The sequence below is a fragment of the Lathyrus oleraceus genome, chromosome 3 (genome assembly GCF_024323335.1).
Source record: "Lathyrus oleraceus cultivar Zhongwan6 chromosome 3, CAAS_Psat_ZW6_1.0, whole genome shotgun sequence".
Lineage (NCBI taxonomy): Eukaryota > Viridiplantae > Streptophyta > Magnoliopsida > Fabales > Fabaceae > Lathyrus > Lathyrus oleraceus.
The window spans coordinates 303,315,709-303,331,724 of NC_066581.1; positions in this window are offsets into that span (position 1 = coordinate 303,315,709).

Genomic DNA, 16,016 nt, shown 5'->3' on the forward strand with positions numbered 1-16,016 from the left:
GTTCGGCTCACGCACGCCAAACAAGACACACACAAACACAGGCAAACTTGGAGCCTGAATGCCAACCACTGGACTTACATCAGCATCCGAACCAAAACACACACAAAAAGGCAAACGTGGAGCCCAAACGCCAATCACTGGACTTACATCGGCATCCGAACCAAACACACGCACACTGGAACCCGAATGCCACTCGATGGACTTATATCAGCTTCCAAGCACACAACGAGTATAGACAAACATAATCAGGATACGGACAGCCAATCGCTGGGCTTACATCCATATCCTGACACACAAGCTTAACAAGCAAACACACACAAAAAGAAAAAAAGTGCCCGGAGAGACCTCGCACGGTCTCCTGCCTACGTACCTCATCTGGTATGAGGATCAGGGCGACGTAGTTCCCCCCAACGGGGGAGAAAGACTAGCCAGACACAAAGGGAAGACACACTACCAGGGAGCTATACTCGAGCCTAGTGTTATCATGCATCATTGCCCTATGTTATGGTTTCTACCTACTTGCACAACAGCAAGCTAATCCTATCCAGGAAGAAAGCAAGCATGCAAGCATAAACAAAGCAAACATTCACATTTCAGATAGCACACACTATATCCAGTCAAGTGAGGCTCAAACAATGGGTTCGACTGCCAAGGCAAGTCATCTGTACAAGGGTAATGTTAGCTCTTAACCCTGACATTGAGAGTCAGGGTGAAGCCAGATGAAAGATGAGTGAAGATTAGACTTCACAGCTCTTATCCCTGTCCAGGGAGAGCTTCAGACAAAGGAGTGTGGGTTCAGAAAGGAGGAACCCTTCTACACTCAAGACTCTGACACAACTGTACAATGTACAAGATCTTGGGTTTGTGTCCCAATGCATCAACACAGTGGTGTGAGCAGAGGGACGACTCAACAGAATAGTGGGAGATAGACTGCATATCTCTATGATCCACCAATTGCCTTAATCAAGGTCTTTGCCTGCTTGGGGACAAAGTTAAACAATCACAAACATCGCCTCTTAAGGAGGACTTCAGACAGTTGCCTGGCCAAGTAACAGGCCAGGTCTTCCAGACTACATGGAGAATAGAAATTCTACCTCAATTGGTTTAAAAACCAAGCAACAGCAAGCAAGTTCTCAAGGAACTGTAAGCAACTAAATGTACCTGAAATCAATCAAGTATCATCAGTACTCAGACAAACCAACAGTAAACAGCAAATGTTAATCTGTACAGTCAAACACAAGTTAATGCACACAAGTGCAAGCCATGAGCTCAAACTCAAGCATCAAACCCTACAACACAAAACCAATGTTAGTTTACAACATCAAACAAACTCAATTTACAACTTGCATTGTTCTCCTTAAGGCATTTGCAGCTCAAACCTGAAACACAATTCCAAAGGTGAGAAACAAGACCACTAGGCCAAGCCTAGGGTCCAAAAGAGATAAAAAATCCAAAACAGCAAGTGAAAATTATCCAAAATCACAATCAACCAAATTAAAAGCAAATGCAATTGGTCCCATGCTCATATCAATCATCATTATCATTTCATGCACAAAATAGCATCAAACATGCAATTTGCAACTTCAAAAGACCAAACAGAACTATCTCAATCAAAAGCATATCAAAACAATTCAATTAATTCCACAAAAATTCAAGTATCAACAGAACATATCCAATGAATAGCATGTCAAATTTCAGCTCAATTGAACAAAAGGAAGTAGGTCAATGAAAATCAAGAAGTTCAGACAATTTCAAACAAGCCAACACAAGACATCAAAACAAGCATCAACTTCTATAAATCATAAAACAGTGACAATGCAAGATAAATGAATGGGATCAAAACCACAATGACCTATAATATGTATAGAATCCACATGTCAAATTTCATATCCATCCAATACACTATGAGAAATTCACAAACAAAATACAATCATGTGTCACAAAATGTCACAAAATGAGCCAACAGAAGAGAAAATTCCAGTCAATTAAGAAATGCCATCAACAAATCCAGAAAAAATCACATGTTATCTCAACAAACATATGTTCAACCATGCAAAATTTCAGCTCAAATCAACATCCCTAAGCATTTTAAATAAAATCATGAAGTTGACCTAGCTTGGTGTGACACAAATTGTCACACCTCTAATCAAAAAATCATATCTCCTCAACCAAGTATCCAAAAATTACAAACTCTACATGAAAATCACCAGCAATGAGTCCAGAATAAGCACACAAAATTTCATCCATTTATTTGAAAGCATCATCATTTTATGAAGGATATGGCATGGTATGTGCAAATGTGACAACATCAAGCAAACCCTAGGCCAATTAATTTTTCTACACATGCAAAAATTCCACAAAAATCATGATTAAATTCTACACATCATCAGGAATATCATGCAAAAAATCTCACTCAATTTGGATGAAAAATGAAGTCTCTATGATTTTTCTAAGTTCATGTGATCAAATGAAATGAAATAAGAAAAAGAAAATGAAATAATAAATAATTAAAGCTGAAAATGGCATTGTTGTAATATTAAAGACATTGGCCAAAACGACGTAGTATCGTTTAGAAGCCATGGCGCGCTCTGATTGGTTGAGCTTGGTGCCAAACACCATTTGAAACAAGGCAAGGCAATCAGAAGATCAAACATGCTTTTTCATCGTGTTCTTCACAAGAACCAGTCAAAAATTCCAGAAAATTGAAGAACATCCAAACTCAACCAAAATTGACAAACTTATAGTCAAACGAACCGTCTTCCAACATAGATCAAAGATATACAAACGATTTCTCCTAATTCCTAACATAGCAACGAGATCGAGCAAAAAAAGATTGGACATCAAACTTTCAAACTCAGATTTCTCTCACCTCACTCAACCAAATCAAAAACTATGCATATCATGTTCATCTACATTGAATGATCTTTAAAACACATATCATGATTTGAGCAAAGGTGAAATTCGAAAAATCACCTTGTGTTAATGGCAGTGCTCGATTTGGATGCTTCAAGGTGTAATTCGCCAAAACAGATGGATATTGATGTATAGGAAGACGATTGGAAAGGCCAGCCTAGCTCAGAGATGCTTCATGTGCAAGAATCATCAAGTTGCCATTGTAGTGCAAGCTTGCAACAGTCCATGATCTTGATGCTATTGCCACGAATTTGCCAAAACAGATGTATATCAAGGCTTGTGGAGAGTGAATCAAGAAGAATCATGCAAATTGATGCAGATTTGGTGAAGAATTGATGAAAAATGTTGATGAGGTTCTTGGAGAATTTGAGAGAAAATGGAGGGAAAAGTGGTTACAGATCTTGGAGAATGTGAAGTAATTAACAATTTCTGTTAGGATTAATGATATATACCCCTGCTAATCCATTTCCTCAATCACAATTAACAAAACCAAGTGATTAGTGTTAATTGCATTTTCAATGAAAGTCCAAAAATGACCTTCTCCAATTATGCACCATGACAGCTCATGACAGTTCACACAAGTCACATTTTGCATTTGGAGTGTGTTGGCATTGGTCTCATGTCCAAATTCCAAGTATTTCTCAAAATCACATGTTCACACCAAAAATACACTTAAATCCACTTGAAATTTGACTTTTTGCCTTGACCATTTTTAATGAATTTTGATCATACACCATGAAAGTACATGTGAAATGGGGTTTGCTCATAAAAAGATCATCCATTTTGGACATTCCATGTGAAAGTTATGCCACTTTGATTATAGGCCTTTTTGGAAAATGAATAGACCATATCTTGTCAACCATATATGAGAAATTTAAGTTCTTGGACTTTTTGGAAAGGTGAGAGCAAGATCTACAACTTTCATGTTGGACAAATTTTAATTTGAAGCTTTTTTGGACATGTAATTTTGTGGTGAAAAACTTTCCATTTTTGGAAACTTCCATTACAAGTCACTTTCTATTTTTGGCAATTTTTTTGTCTGACTTTATTTTCTTCATTCTTGATGTTTGGAATGTCAAATGAAACTTGTTTCAACATGAATGAAGTGTATCCAACTCTCTCCCACCTCCAAATCCATAAAATCAAGCACAGTTGACCACAGTTGACTTTTTCAACTGATAGATGAATTTGGCTATGCACTGATCAAGTTGAGCCTCAAACTCCTGATGAAATGGCTCAAGGATGAAACCCTAGCTTCCATAAGCTCAATATAATCACATGATGATCCCCATATCCATTGTAGACCCCATCTCCTTGCCATGCCCTGATTGGCCCAATGCAACTGATTAGGGTTGACCAATGGTCAAAACCCTAATCTCAAGGTACATGATCAATCTTCTTGAATCTTCGGATGATAACAAAACCATGATGATGATGATGTACCATTTCAAACAAGATCAAGACCAATCTCCTTGAGAATCATGAAACCCTAATTTGAACCACCACCCTCAGATAGTTAATGATCCAGTCCAATGAAACCCTAGGCTTGCACCTCCACCTCTTTATCTTCTGATCAAGACTTGGAAGATGACTTGCACAATGTAACCACATGATATGCAATGCAATGTCTAATGACCTACAAAATGATATGCCATATGTTAAGCGAGTCCCAAGAGAGGAGGGCAAATTTTGAGGTGTTACAGAAGCTAGTCCCAAGAGTACCCTCCATGGTCATCCAGTAATAACCCGCTCTCAACAATTTCTTAGCCATTGCATGTCCGCCGGCATGAGTACCGAAGGAGCCTTCATGAACTTCCTGCATTAACATGTCTGCTTCGTGTCTATCCACGCATCTGAGCAAAACCATGTTGAAGTTCCTCTTATACATCACATCGTCTTTGTTCAAGAAGAAACTGCCTTCCAATCTTCTCAAAGTCTTTCTATCATTGTTGGATGCCCCTGTAGGGTACTCTTGATTCTTCAGAAAGCACCTGATGTCATGGTACCAGGGCTTGTCATCAACTACCAGTTCAGCAGCAAACACATACGCGGCCCTGTCGAGGCGCATCACATCGATCCTAGGAGCGTGGTTCCACCGAATCACGTTGATCTTGGAGGATAGAGTGGCAAGAGCATCTGCCATCTGGTTCTCATCACGAGGTATGTGATACAGCTTTACTTTTGTGAAGAAAGTCAATAGTCTTCTCGTGTAATCTCTGTAAGGGACCAGATTGGGCTGGAGGGTGTTCTAATCACCATTTACTTGATTGATCACTAGAGCTGAATCTCCGAAGATGTCCAGAGTCTTGATTCTCAAATCAATGGCTTGCTCAATACCCAAGATACAGGCTTCATACTCAGCTTCATTATTTGTGCACTCAAAAGTCAGACGAGCGGTGAAAGGCATGTGGGCACCTTTCGGAGTAGTAATGACAGCGCCAATTCCACTTCCTCTGGCATTGACAACCCCATCAAACAACAAAGTCCACTTTTCGTCTAGATCAGGTCCCTCCTCAACAACTGGCTCTTCACAGTCTTTCATCTTGAGGAACATGATGTCTTCATCTGGAAAATCAAACTTCATCGGCTCATAATCATCAATCAGCTACTGAGCAAGATAGTCTGACAGAATACTCCCTTTGATGGCTTTCTGGGATGTATACTGGATATCGTACTCTGTCAGTACCATTTGCCAACGAGCAACCCTTCCGGTGAGAGCTGGCTTCTCGAATATGTATTTGACTGGATCCATCTTGAAGATCAGTAAGGTTGTGTGAGTCAGCATGTATTGTCTCAAACGCTTAGCAGCCCATGCAAGTGCACAACATGTCTTTTCAACATCGAGTATCTCGACTCGCAATCTGTGAATTTCTTACTCAGGTAGTAGATGGCATGCTCTTTCCTACCTGTCTCTTCGTGTTGACCGAGAACACAACCCATGGAATTGTCTAGTACTGTCAAATACATAATCAGCGGTCTCCCTGGGACCGGAGGCATAAGGATAGGAGGATTCTGCAAATACTCTTTTATTTTCTCGAAAGCCTTTTGACAATCTTCATTCCACCTGATAGCCTGATCTTTCCTCAACAACTTGAATATTGGCTCACACGTGGCTGTTAGGTGAGAGATGAACCTTGCAATGTAGTTCAACCTCCCTAAGAAACCACAGACTTATTTCTCTGTTCTTGGCTCAGGCATTTCCTGTATCGCTTTCACTTTGGCTGGATCCACCTCAATCCCTTTCTCACTAACAATAAAACCCAGCAGTTTCCCAGATCTCACCCCAAAAGTACACTTGTTCGGATTAAGCCTCAGCTTGAATTTTCTCAAACGCTCAAACAATTTCTGCAAATTCACCAAATGTTCTTCTTCCGTCTGAGATTTGGCAATCATATCATCAACATAAACCTCGATTTCATGATGAATCATATCATGGAAAAGAGTCACCATCGCTCGTTGATATGTTGCTCCGGCATTTTTCAGACCAAACGACATCACCTTGTAGAAGAAGATGCCCCATGGAATTATGAATGTTGTCTTCTCCATGTCTTCTGGTGCCATCTTAATTTGATTATAGCCAGAAAAGCCATCCATGAAGGAGAATACCGAGAACTGAGCTGTGTTATCCACCAAAACGTCAATGTGAGGTAATGGGAAATCATCCTCAGGGCTAGCTCTGTTCAGATCTCGGTAGTCAACACACATCTGTACCTTTCCATCCTTCTTAGGTACTCGAACGATATTTGTAACCCATGGCGGATAATTGGTAACTGCTAGAAACCCTGCATCCAACTGTTTTTGCACTTCTTCCTTTATCTTGACATCCATCTCTGGTCTTGTTCTTCTGAGCTTCTGCTTGACCGGAGGACAACCTTCTTTGAGAGGCAAACGGTGTACCACAATATCTGTGTCAAGCCCTGGCATGTCCTGGTAAGACCAAGCAAAGATGTCAACATACTCTTGCAGCAATTCAATCAACCCTTTCTTCACATTATCTTCCAAAGCAACCCCTATCTTGATTTCTCTCTTGGCGTCCTCGGTGCCAAGATTAATCACTTCAATAGACTCTTGATGTGGTTGAATGACCCTTTCCTCCTGTTTTAATAACCTGGTAAGTTCTTCCGGGAGTTCACAGTCTTCATCACCCTCTTCTTCAACTTGAAAGATTGGATTTTCAAAGTCGAAGCGAGCCATAGCAGAACCGTTATCAATAGGATCCGGTGATGTGCATCTGTATGAGTGATGGTATGTGCTTATGAGTGTGAAAAAGTGAAAACTAAACAAAACATTGCCAGATATTTTTTGATTTTTGAAAACTGCAAAAATAGAAAGACAGTGAGCAAAACATTTGAATGCAAAAAGACGTCCTTTATTGATGATAAAAAATGCAAGTATCCACATAGATGAGCCCTACAATGAGTCATTACGCCCTGGGCGGAACGTAAGACTTGGATATGCATGAACAAACAAAGAAAATTACTCCTCCAGAAAAGTGACTTGGACAATCTCCTCAGAAGACTAATTGTTGATGACTTCACCCGGGATCCTCGGACGCACCCAGTTATCGATGTCGCAATCACTATCCCCATCTTCTTTGTTGATTCCTTCGGGTACCATATCGGTGAATGCCTGAGTCAGCTATCCTAATTGGAGCACCAACAAAGTGAGGACACTGCGGCGGTACCTGTTATGCAAGACACGCGGATGGATATGCAAATGCAATGACATGTTTATCAATTCCGAAAGGTATTCTACCCCCCTTGATTCCGGTATCTCATCAGATAAAATATCCCTTTTTAAAAGTACCAGAAAAACCCGACTAGAATCAAGAAGAAGATATAAACCCCACAGAAATAGATAAACATGTGTGAATGATATGAATGTGGAATGATGTGATGCAATGATGTGATGGAATGCAGTGACATGCAAGTCAAGGTTGATGCATCTGCTTGAATATCTGTCGGGTTGCACTGTCTGAAGAGAAACCCACTAAAGAATATAATACAAGATCAAAGCTCTGCTCCAGAAAACCGGGTTGGTTGGAGGTTAAGGTTTCCTGAATTTAGCCCGCCCCTCACTGGTAGGTTTTAAGAACAGAATTTTGTCAACTTCGGCCCTTCGGTCGAGAATAATACGTTTACCACTGAAGGTTTGGCATTATTACGGGATAAAAGACCTCCACTGACTCCCCTCAATAGGACATCCTAATAGCAAGTTCCCAGTCTCGGGGTCCTCAGATTGATCAGCGAGAATGCGCCCACCAGAGCTAACATAATCACGTCTCGGAGGAGAGGCCTCGACTGAGTTCTCAGGAAATGGTCACCAGAGTCGACGATTTCTAGAGGAACATCTGTCGTTATGGAACACCCATAGGACAGAATATATCCAAAAGAAACCTCGTCTGGATGTGGGTCTTCATGAACGACTTAACGTAGCAACACGCCACGCAAGCCTCATGACTATCCACTCTAAAACCTGTGTGTACACTCAAGCCTGGGTAATGGGCTTATCTCTCATAGAACACCCCATCCCAACAAACAAACAAACCAACAGTAGAGCCAACAGATACAGCAATGATATGTACACAATGCAATGAAGCAGGTAAATGCTGAAAAATAAATAACTGTACAAAAAGACTGAACACCCAATAAACAAACAACCTACAAAAGCTAGGAGGGACTCACTCAGGGAAACCAGGTTCCCCAGCAGAGTCGCCAGCTGTCGCAGCCTGAAAAAAGGAAATACGAAAAAACAACCGGCGAGGAAGAAATGACAGAAGAGTGGCCACCTCGCGTTATTTATCCCAAAGGAGGGAAAGGAAACGCTCGAAGTAAACCTGGAAATAGGAAAGGAAAAGACGAGGTCTCGCAACCAAATCTTGGGTTCGGGTGCCGATTATGCGAAGGGAAGGTATTAGCACCCCTACGCATCCCTAGTACTCTACGGGATCCACTTTTGTTGTTCTTGTCTAAAGGGTGTGGGGTTATCTAATGTATTGTTTACTAAAAGAGGGGTTAAAATAAAATGACTCGCACGGATGTCGCATCCACTGCATACGTATCTCATCTGAATATGAGAATCAGAGTCTTCGTAGCTCGGCTACCTATGGGTTAAAGAGGAGTGTGCTCGCTAAGACATCGTGTCTTATGCCTACGTATCTCATCTGGAATGAGAATCAGAGCAAGCCGTAGTTCGGCTACCTACGGGTTAAGGGTTGTGTTTTTTAGGTGAACGACATTACTACGCAATCTACCGGATGCTCGACCTTTGGAGACTTACTCGCTTGTAGTAGAAGGAGTTAACGTGTTCTTAGGAGAAGAAAAATCAATGAGTTTGTTTGTGTTTTAGGAATGCTCATGCAAAAAGAAAGTCCTAGACGAAGGAACAGTGCTACCTTAATTGACATGCAAACGAGAGACTATACGAAGCCTATCAATCCTATGGGGAGACGATCACACCACACAAAACATGTATCATGAAGGAAACACACCAACAAGGGGGCTCAAACATACATGGGTAGGGCTTTAGTCAAGAGGGGTCATATCAACCTCGACAAACAAGCCATGAAAAAGGTAATCAAATGGGCTCTTAACCACTGACATTGAATGTCAGGGTGAGCAAATCAAAAGGGTAATGAGGATAAGACCTCATAGCTCTTAACCCTGGCCAGGGTGAGCTCATGACAAAAAGTGGGGATTCAGAAAGGTGGAACCCTCTCCACTGACTGACCGGACAAAAGATCTTGGGATTTTGTTCTGAAGCATCGACACGTAGTGTGATCTTAAAGAACGACACACTGAATAACGGGGGATTGACTACTAATCCCTTTAATCCGTCAATTGCCTCTTCAAGGAGGTCTTTAGCACTGATGCCTCTTCTTGGAGGTCTTTGGGCACAAAAGTAAACAAACAAAAGAAAACATTGCCTCCTATTGAGGTCTTCCAGCTAAGAAAGCAGTAAAATGCGGGAAAAATAAAGGGATCAAGAGGTCTACCGCACGGATAAAGATCCGAAGTAATAACAGCTAAAGAAATAAGAAACCCAGAGATCTCTCGAGCTGGCACCATCAAAGAAAGCAAGTCAATACATGTAATCGGAATAAATCTCCAAATGGTATCCCGCAAATAAAGTGGAATGCCAAGCAAGCTATCCTTTCAGGAGTCATGTGAGCCCTCACAAAAAACTCAACAAACAGGTTAGAGTGACAAGATGGGGCACAATCAAGAGTTGCCCCAAATCAAAATGTAACCACATGAATCATGCCATTAAAATTCACAAAAAGAGCTCACAAAAAGCAACCAAGTGTAGGAGGCCTAAACCTCTTGTGAAACACATGCATCAAAAGGGTATCAAAATTCAAAGGTTGAAAGTATAAAGTAGTGGAAATAGGGCAAACCTGATTGGAGAGATCGAATGAAATTGAATTGCCCGGTTGGGTTTGCAAAGCAATCTGAGGGTTTATATGAGAGGGAATTGGTTCTTTGCAGATGAGTTCCCTTCAGTCTCTGGAGGTTGCTCTGAACTCTGTTAGCTCTTCTCTCACTATCTTTTTCCCCAGGGTTTTTTGGGAGATGGAAGTCTAGAATTTATAACCTGATTTTTGTGACTTTGTGGGCTCAAAAGAGAGAGGTTCAAGTCCAAGATTTTTCTGTTATATTTTATTTATTTATTTATTTATTTTGTTTTTTTTTTGTTTTTTTTGTTTTTTTTTTAATTATTATTTTTAATTTTTTAATTTTTAATTTTTTTTTTCGAAACGCGTGGGCTTCGCCTAGCGAGCATGACAGTTCAAGAAATTCCTCTGAGTGTAGGTGATTCTGGTGGCTTTTCTTGGGACTCGCTAGGCGACCCATTCTGCTCGCCTAGCGAGCATGACAACTCATGACCAAACTTTTGCTCCTTCAAGATTAACGTTTTGACTAATGAATAAACCCAATTTGAACATGTTAGAAGTATCTCAAGACATTCCCTTGTGTTGACTGATCACCCAGATAGGGCCCACAAAGTGTCTTGGATGATATTCAAGCTTCTTGGATCTAATTCCGATTGACATGATGAAATGCAATATGAAATGTTAAATGACCTAAAAATGAATGCATGAATGAGGGGGGCAAATTTTGAGGTATTACACCAAGGCCCAACAACACAAGTCAAACTTCCAAAGTCAATCAAAATGGCTCTACACAATTTATTTGGCATTTATTCAATTAAAAATACTAAAAAGAATACATTAAATTAAATACGGTTGGTCAATTTCCTAAAACCTCCTCAAAACACCAAAGAAATGGCCACGAGATTTGTCATAGGTCAAACAAGGTCAAAGGACCTTGGAGAAAATTTTTCAGAATTTTTGGTAACTTAAAAGTATTTTTAAACAATTAAAAATATTCAGAAAATCAATTAAATCATGAAAAATATTAATAATGACCCAAAAAATCATTTTAATTCATAATATGAAAGAGGATTTTATTTAAATTTTTTTGGTGAAACTCTCATATTTTTTGGATCAATATTACAATTAATATGAATTAATGAAATCAAAGGAATAAAAAATTAAAATAAAAAAATCAAAAAAACGTGGACCACTTGATCTCCCTCATTAATTGAGGTGGCAGATCAAGTGGATCTGAGCGCGCGTTCCACCATGCACCAAGTCAAATGTTCCACACGCGTGGTAATCACTTTGGATGTCCCAAATTAAAACATTTTAAAATGAATCAATGGTTCTGAACCGTGCCACATCACTGTCGAAGCCAAAGGTTGGTCATCTTCTCCGATGACCCTGGCCGGACTGGTTCAATCATCACCATAACATAAATGAAAAAGGAGGACATGATCTGAAAGATAAAATGGCGTAGGTCACGAATATCACCTCAATTTCAACTAACTCCAAATATATAGAGAGATATGTGGAGTTGAATTTTGAGGTGTGTCAACTGAGTTGCTTAGATTTGAACTCAAAGCAACTCAATCTTCTTGCCTACATTGGTAGGACTTCAGACAACCAAAGATCCAAGAGAGTTGATGAGAATTGAGTGAGAATCGAAGAGAAGAAAAAACCTGGAAAATACCTTCAATGTTATGCAGAACTTGATCTCTCTTGCTTCAATTCGTGTTTGATTTTGCTCAGGTAGCTTGCAGAAGTGACTTAGGATTGGTACAAAGCTTTGGATCCTGGAGTTTTTGAATCTCCAAATTCAAACTCAATTTTCCAATGAAAATTATCAGGTTTTCCTTTCAAATGTGAGGGTTTCAAGTATGGAGGCAAAGCTGGCGCACAATGGTCCCTTGAAATGAGCATAGAGGGTCTCTATTTATAGCAAAATGAAGTGTTATTTGCACACTTGAAATTTTGTCCAAATTTGGCAATGTGAATGACACGCGTGCATGGGTATGTACAGGCCTATGAAGCATCTCAACAAGATCCAAAATCCAAGGAAATGAAGTCTGAATGAAGCTTGAATGGCAAGGCAAAGTTATTTGATCATTTGAAGCTTGAATCTTGCCAACTGATACAACCCTGATTACACCATGGGCAAACCCCTCAAACTTCATCCAAAATGAATGAATTAGGACTCTTTGGAAAGCTTAGATCAATAGGAACAACTATTATGTTGAACACTTTTCCATTTGGAACTTGTATCATGGTGAATTTTGAGGTGGAAGTTTGGAAATTTCAACATGTTGGAAAAATTTCTAAGTATCAAGTCACATACTTCATTATTCCACCTTGCTTAACTTTTTATGTGAGCTCCAAATGAGAAAAGTGTCTTCATCAAAGTTGTAGATATTTCAAAGACATTTAAAATGGTAACCAATTTGACATCATTTGGATTTGTAATGAGTGAGTTATGCATTTTTGAAGTTGAGGAAAATCACTTGTTCAATGGTATTGGTCCAAAATGACCTAAAATGTATCCTCATATCACATGCTCATAAAAGTTGAATTAGATTTTCCTCCAAACGTCAAAGTTGAATTATACACCTTGAATTTGATTGTGAAACTTGGAAATCTTTCATATCATAAAAATTGAGCAAGTTATGGCCTTGGGAAGTTGACTTTCAAATTAGGGTTTAGACAAAATGACCTATAATGTTTCAACATAGAAAATGACTTTCCAAGCAAAATTAGCTCTAGACCTAAACATGAAAGTTGTTTGGGATGTCATATAGAGTAACATTTATCTTGAAGTCATTTTCATATGATGAAAATTGTAAGAGATAGGGTCTAGGGAGACCCAATTTTGAACAAATGAATTCATCCGGCCAACTACCATCAACCAACTTGGTAACTTGCAATTCTCTTGACTTTTTAGGCTCATGGTAGATCATATATGCATGAGATGATGGAATTTTAAGTGTCCCTTGATAAATTTGATCAATTGGCGAGGAAGCTTGTGTTAGAAGTTACTCAAGATACCCAAATAAATTAGGGTTTCCAAGGCAAACCAACTCCAAACTCTTGAAGAAATCTTGATCAAAATAACATGTAAAGATCATTGGGACTCATATATGATTCTTAGAGACATTATGGATCAATCCTTGGTTGTGCTCTTAGCCATGAGGGTCTTAAACCCTAGATGTGAACTTGATAGATCAAAGGTGATCATGCCCTACCTACAAAAGAGTTAGACCAAGGCAAAGACATATTTTTGGTATTTTGGTTAGAAAAAATGATACTATACAAGTATGATACAATCACATGGTGCTTGGTGATCTCTCCCAAAACAAACCTAATGAAAGAGGAGTAAGGAGGATGCCAAGGTATGATCCCAATGCTAATGTATATGATGAAATTGCATGAGGGATCTTAGGGTCAAAATTGGGGTCTTACACCTTCCCATTTTGGTGACCACTTACCTTCGGGTTCGATCTCGACGATCCATAGGCAAAATTACTTTCAAAACGTAATCATTATCAACAAAGGTTTTTCCCTTTATTTTTCTATTGTATACCTTGGCTACACGTTCCTTTTGCCAGATCAGCATTTCGACCGCAACCAACCTTTCTTCGTCTAAATCAACCAACTCGTTGAACATCAAGTTCCAGTATGGCTCTAACTGAATATCATTCTGACGATGGACTCTTACGGACTGTAAGCATATCTCCACCAGCAATATGGCGTCATGACCAAACGTTAGTTGAAATGGCGTCGAATTTGTCGCCTCTTTGGGGGACGTTCAACATGCCCATAGAATTTGGTCCAAAGTCTTGTTCCAATTATTTGGCTTTTTAAAAACGTGCTTCTTAATCAGACTTATTATTACTTTGTTGGCTACTTTTACTTGGCCATTTGCTTGTGCATAGTAGGTGTAGAGGTAACCAGTCTGAAACTGTCTCGCCAGCAAATTCCTGCATCTTTTGTCCCACGAATACTGACCGTTGATCCATTGTAATGGTCTCTGAGATACCAAACATATACACGATGTGTCTTTGAATGAATTCGATCACCGCCTCTGTGTCCACCTTTACCAGAGGGATAGCTTCAACCCATTTGGTGAAGTAGTCTATCCCGACTAGGATAAACTTCTGTTGCTTCGACGAAGCCGGTCGAATTTCTCCAATGATGTCTAAAGCCCGTCCCCTAAAAGGCCATGGTTTGAATAATAGCATGCAACTCACTTACTGACATATGTTGGATACCCGTGTGCCTTTGACATTCCTGACATCCTTTGGAAAACTCGATGCAATCTTTTAACATGTTGGGCCAGTAAACCCCTTGTCGGAACAAAAACCATTTCATCTTATGGCCTGCCTGGTGGGCCCCACAGGCCCCGCTGTGTACTTCGTAGATGGCTAAATACACTTCGGTATCTCCCAGGCATTTGAGTAGTAACCCTTCTGGTGTCTTCTTTAGCAATTCGTTGCCTGACCACATGTAGCTCAAAACCTTATATTTGGTTTTTCTGTCAGTACTTCCGACTGGATTCTCCAAGTAGTCGATGATTGGCTTTCTCCAATCTGTCGGTGATGAACTGTTGATAGAAAAAACTTTATGTTCTCATGCCTCTTCGACTCCATGGGTTTCTTGACACTCTTCATCGGGCTCCCACCACGACTGATGTTCTCTTCGAGGACGTCCTCTATTGGGGGCATACTTGACACCATTTTTCCTCGAACCTCGATCATATCTTGTAACCTCAACTTAGATATATTATACCCTGAAGCGACTTGGGCCAGCTCGTTGGCCTCTTGGTTCCCGCTTCTGGGAACATGTCTTAGGTTCGCAACTTCAAAGTGTTCTAATAGCCGCGTTGCAGTCACAAAGTATTTCAGCAGACTCCTCTTGATGCACTTATATTCGTGTGTGACTTGCTTTATTATCAACTCCGAGTCCCCCCATCACTTTGATTCGACTGGCTCCCAACTCTTTCAAAAGCTGAAGGCCGAATATTAAGGCCTCGTATTCGGATTCGTTGTTGGATTACTTCTCACTGATCCTATACTTAAACTTCGTCGGACCTACCTGAGGGGAAAATATCAAAACCCTGACTCTTGTTCTGTCTTTGTGACTCGATCCATCAAAATATAGACGCCATGGTGTGGTGTCGACCACATTCAGGGATGATTTGACCATGGCATGATCCACTATAAAATTCGCCACGATCTAGCCTTTCATGGCTTTTAAAGGCTTGAAAGTTAGAAAAAAACTCTGCCAACGCCAGTGCCCATTTCCCAATTATACTATGTAGAAAAGGCTTAGACAACATATGTTTAATAATATCGTAATGAGACGAAACATAAACATAAACTGGTTTAATATATTGTTTTAATTTCATACAGGAAAAGTACAAACACATACATAATTTTTCTATGAGATCGTACCTAGTTTCAACATCTACCAACATTCTATTGAGGTAATATATGGGCCTTTCGACACCATTATAATCCTCTTGGGCTAACATGCTCTGTATAGTTGTATCAGATGCGGCAATATATAAACTCATACTTTTATTTCTACTGGGGGCAACATGAGAGGAGGCTTGGTAAGATACTCCTTGATCACATCGAAATCCTCTTGTTATTCAGGACCCTAATGAAAATCACTTTCCTTCTTAATTTTTATGGAAAAAAGACCTTTGTTTTACCACTTAGGTTCGAGA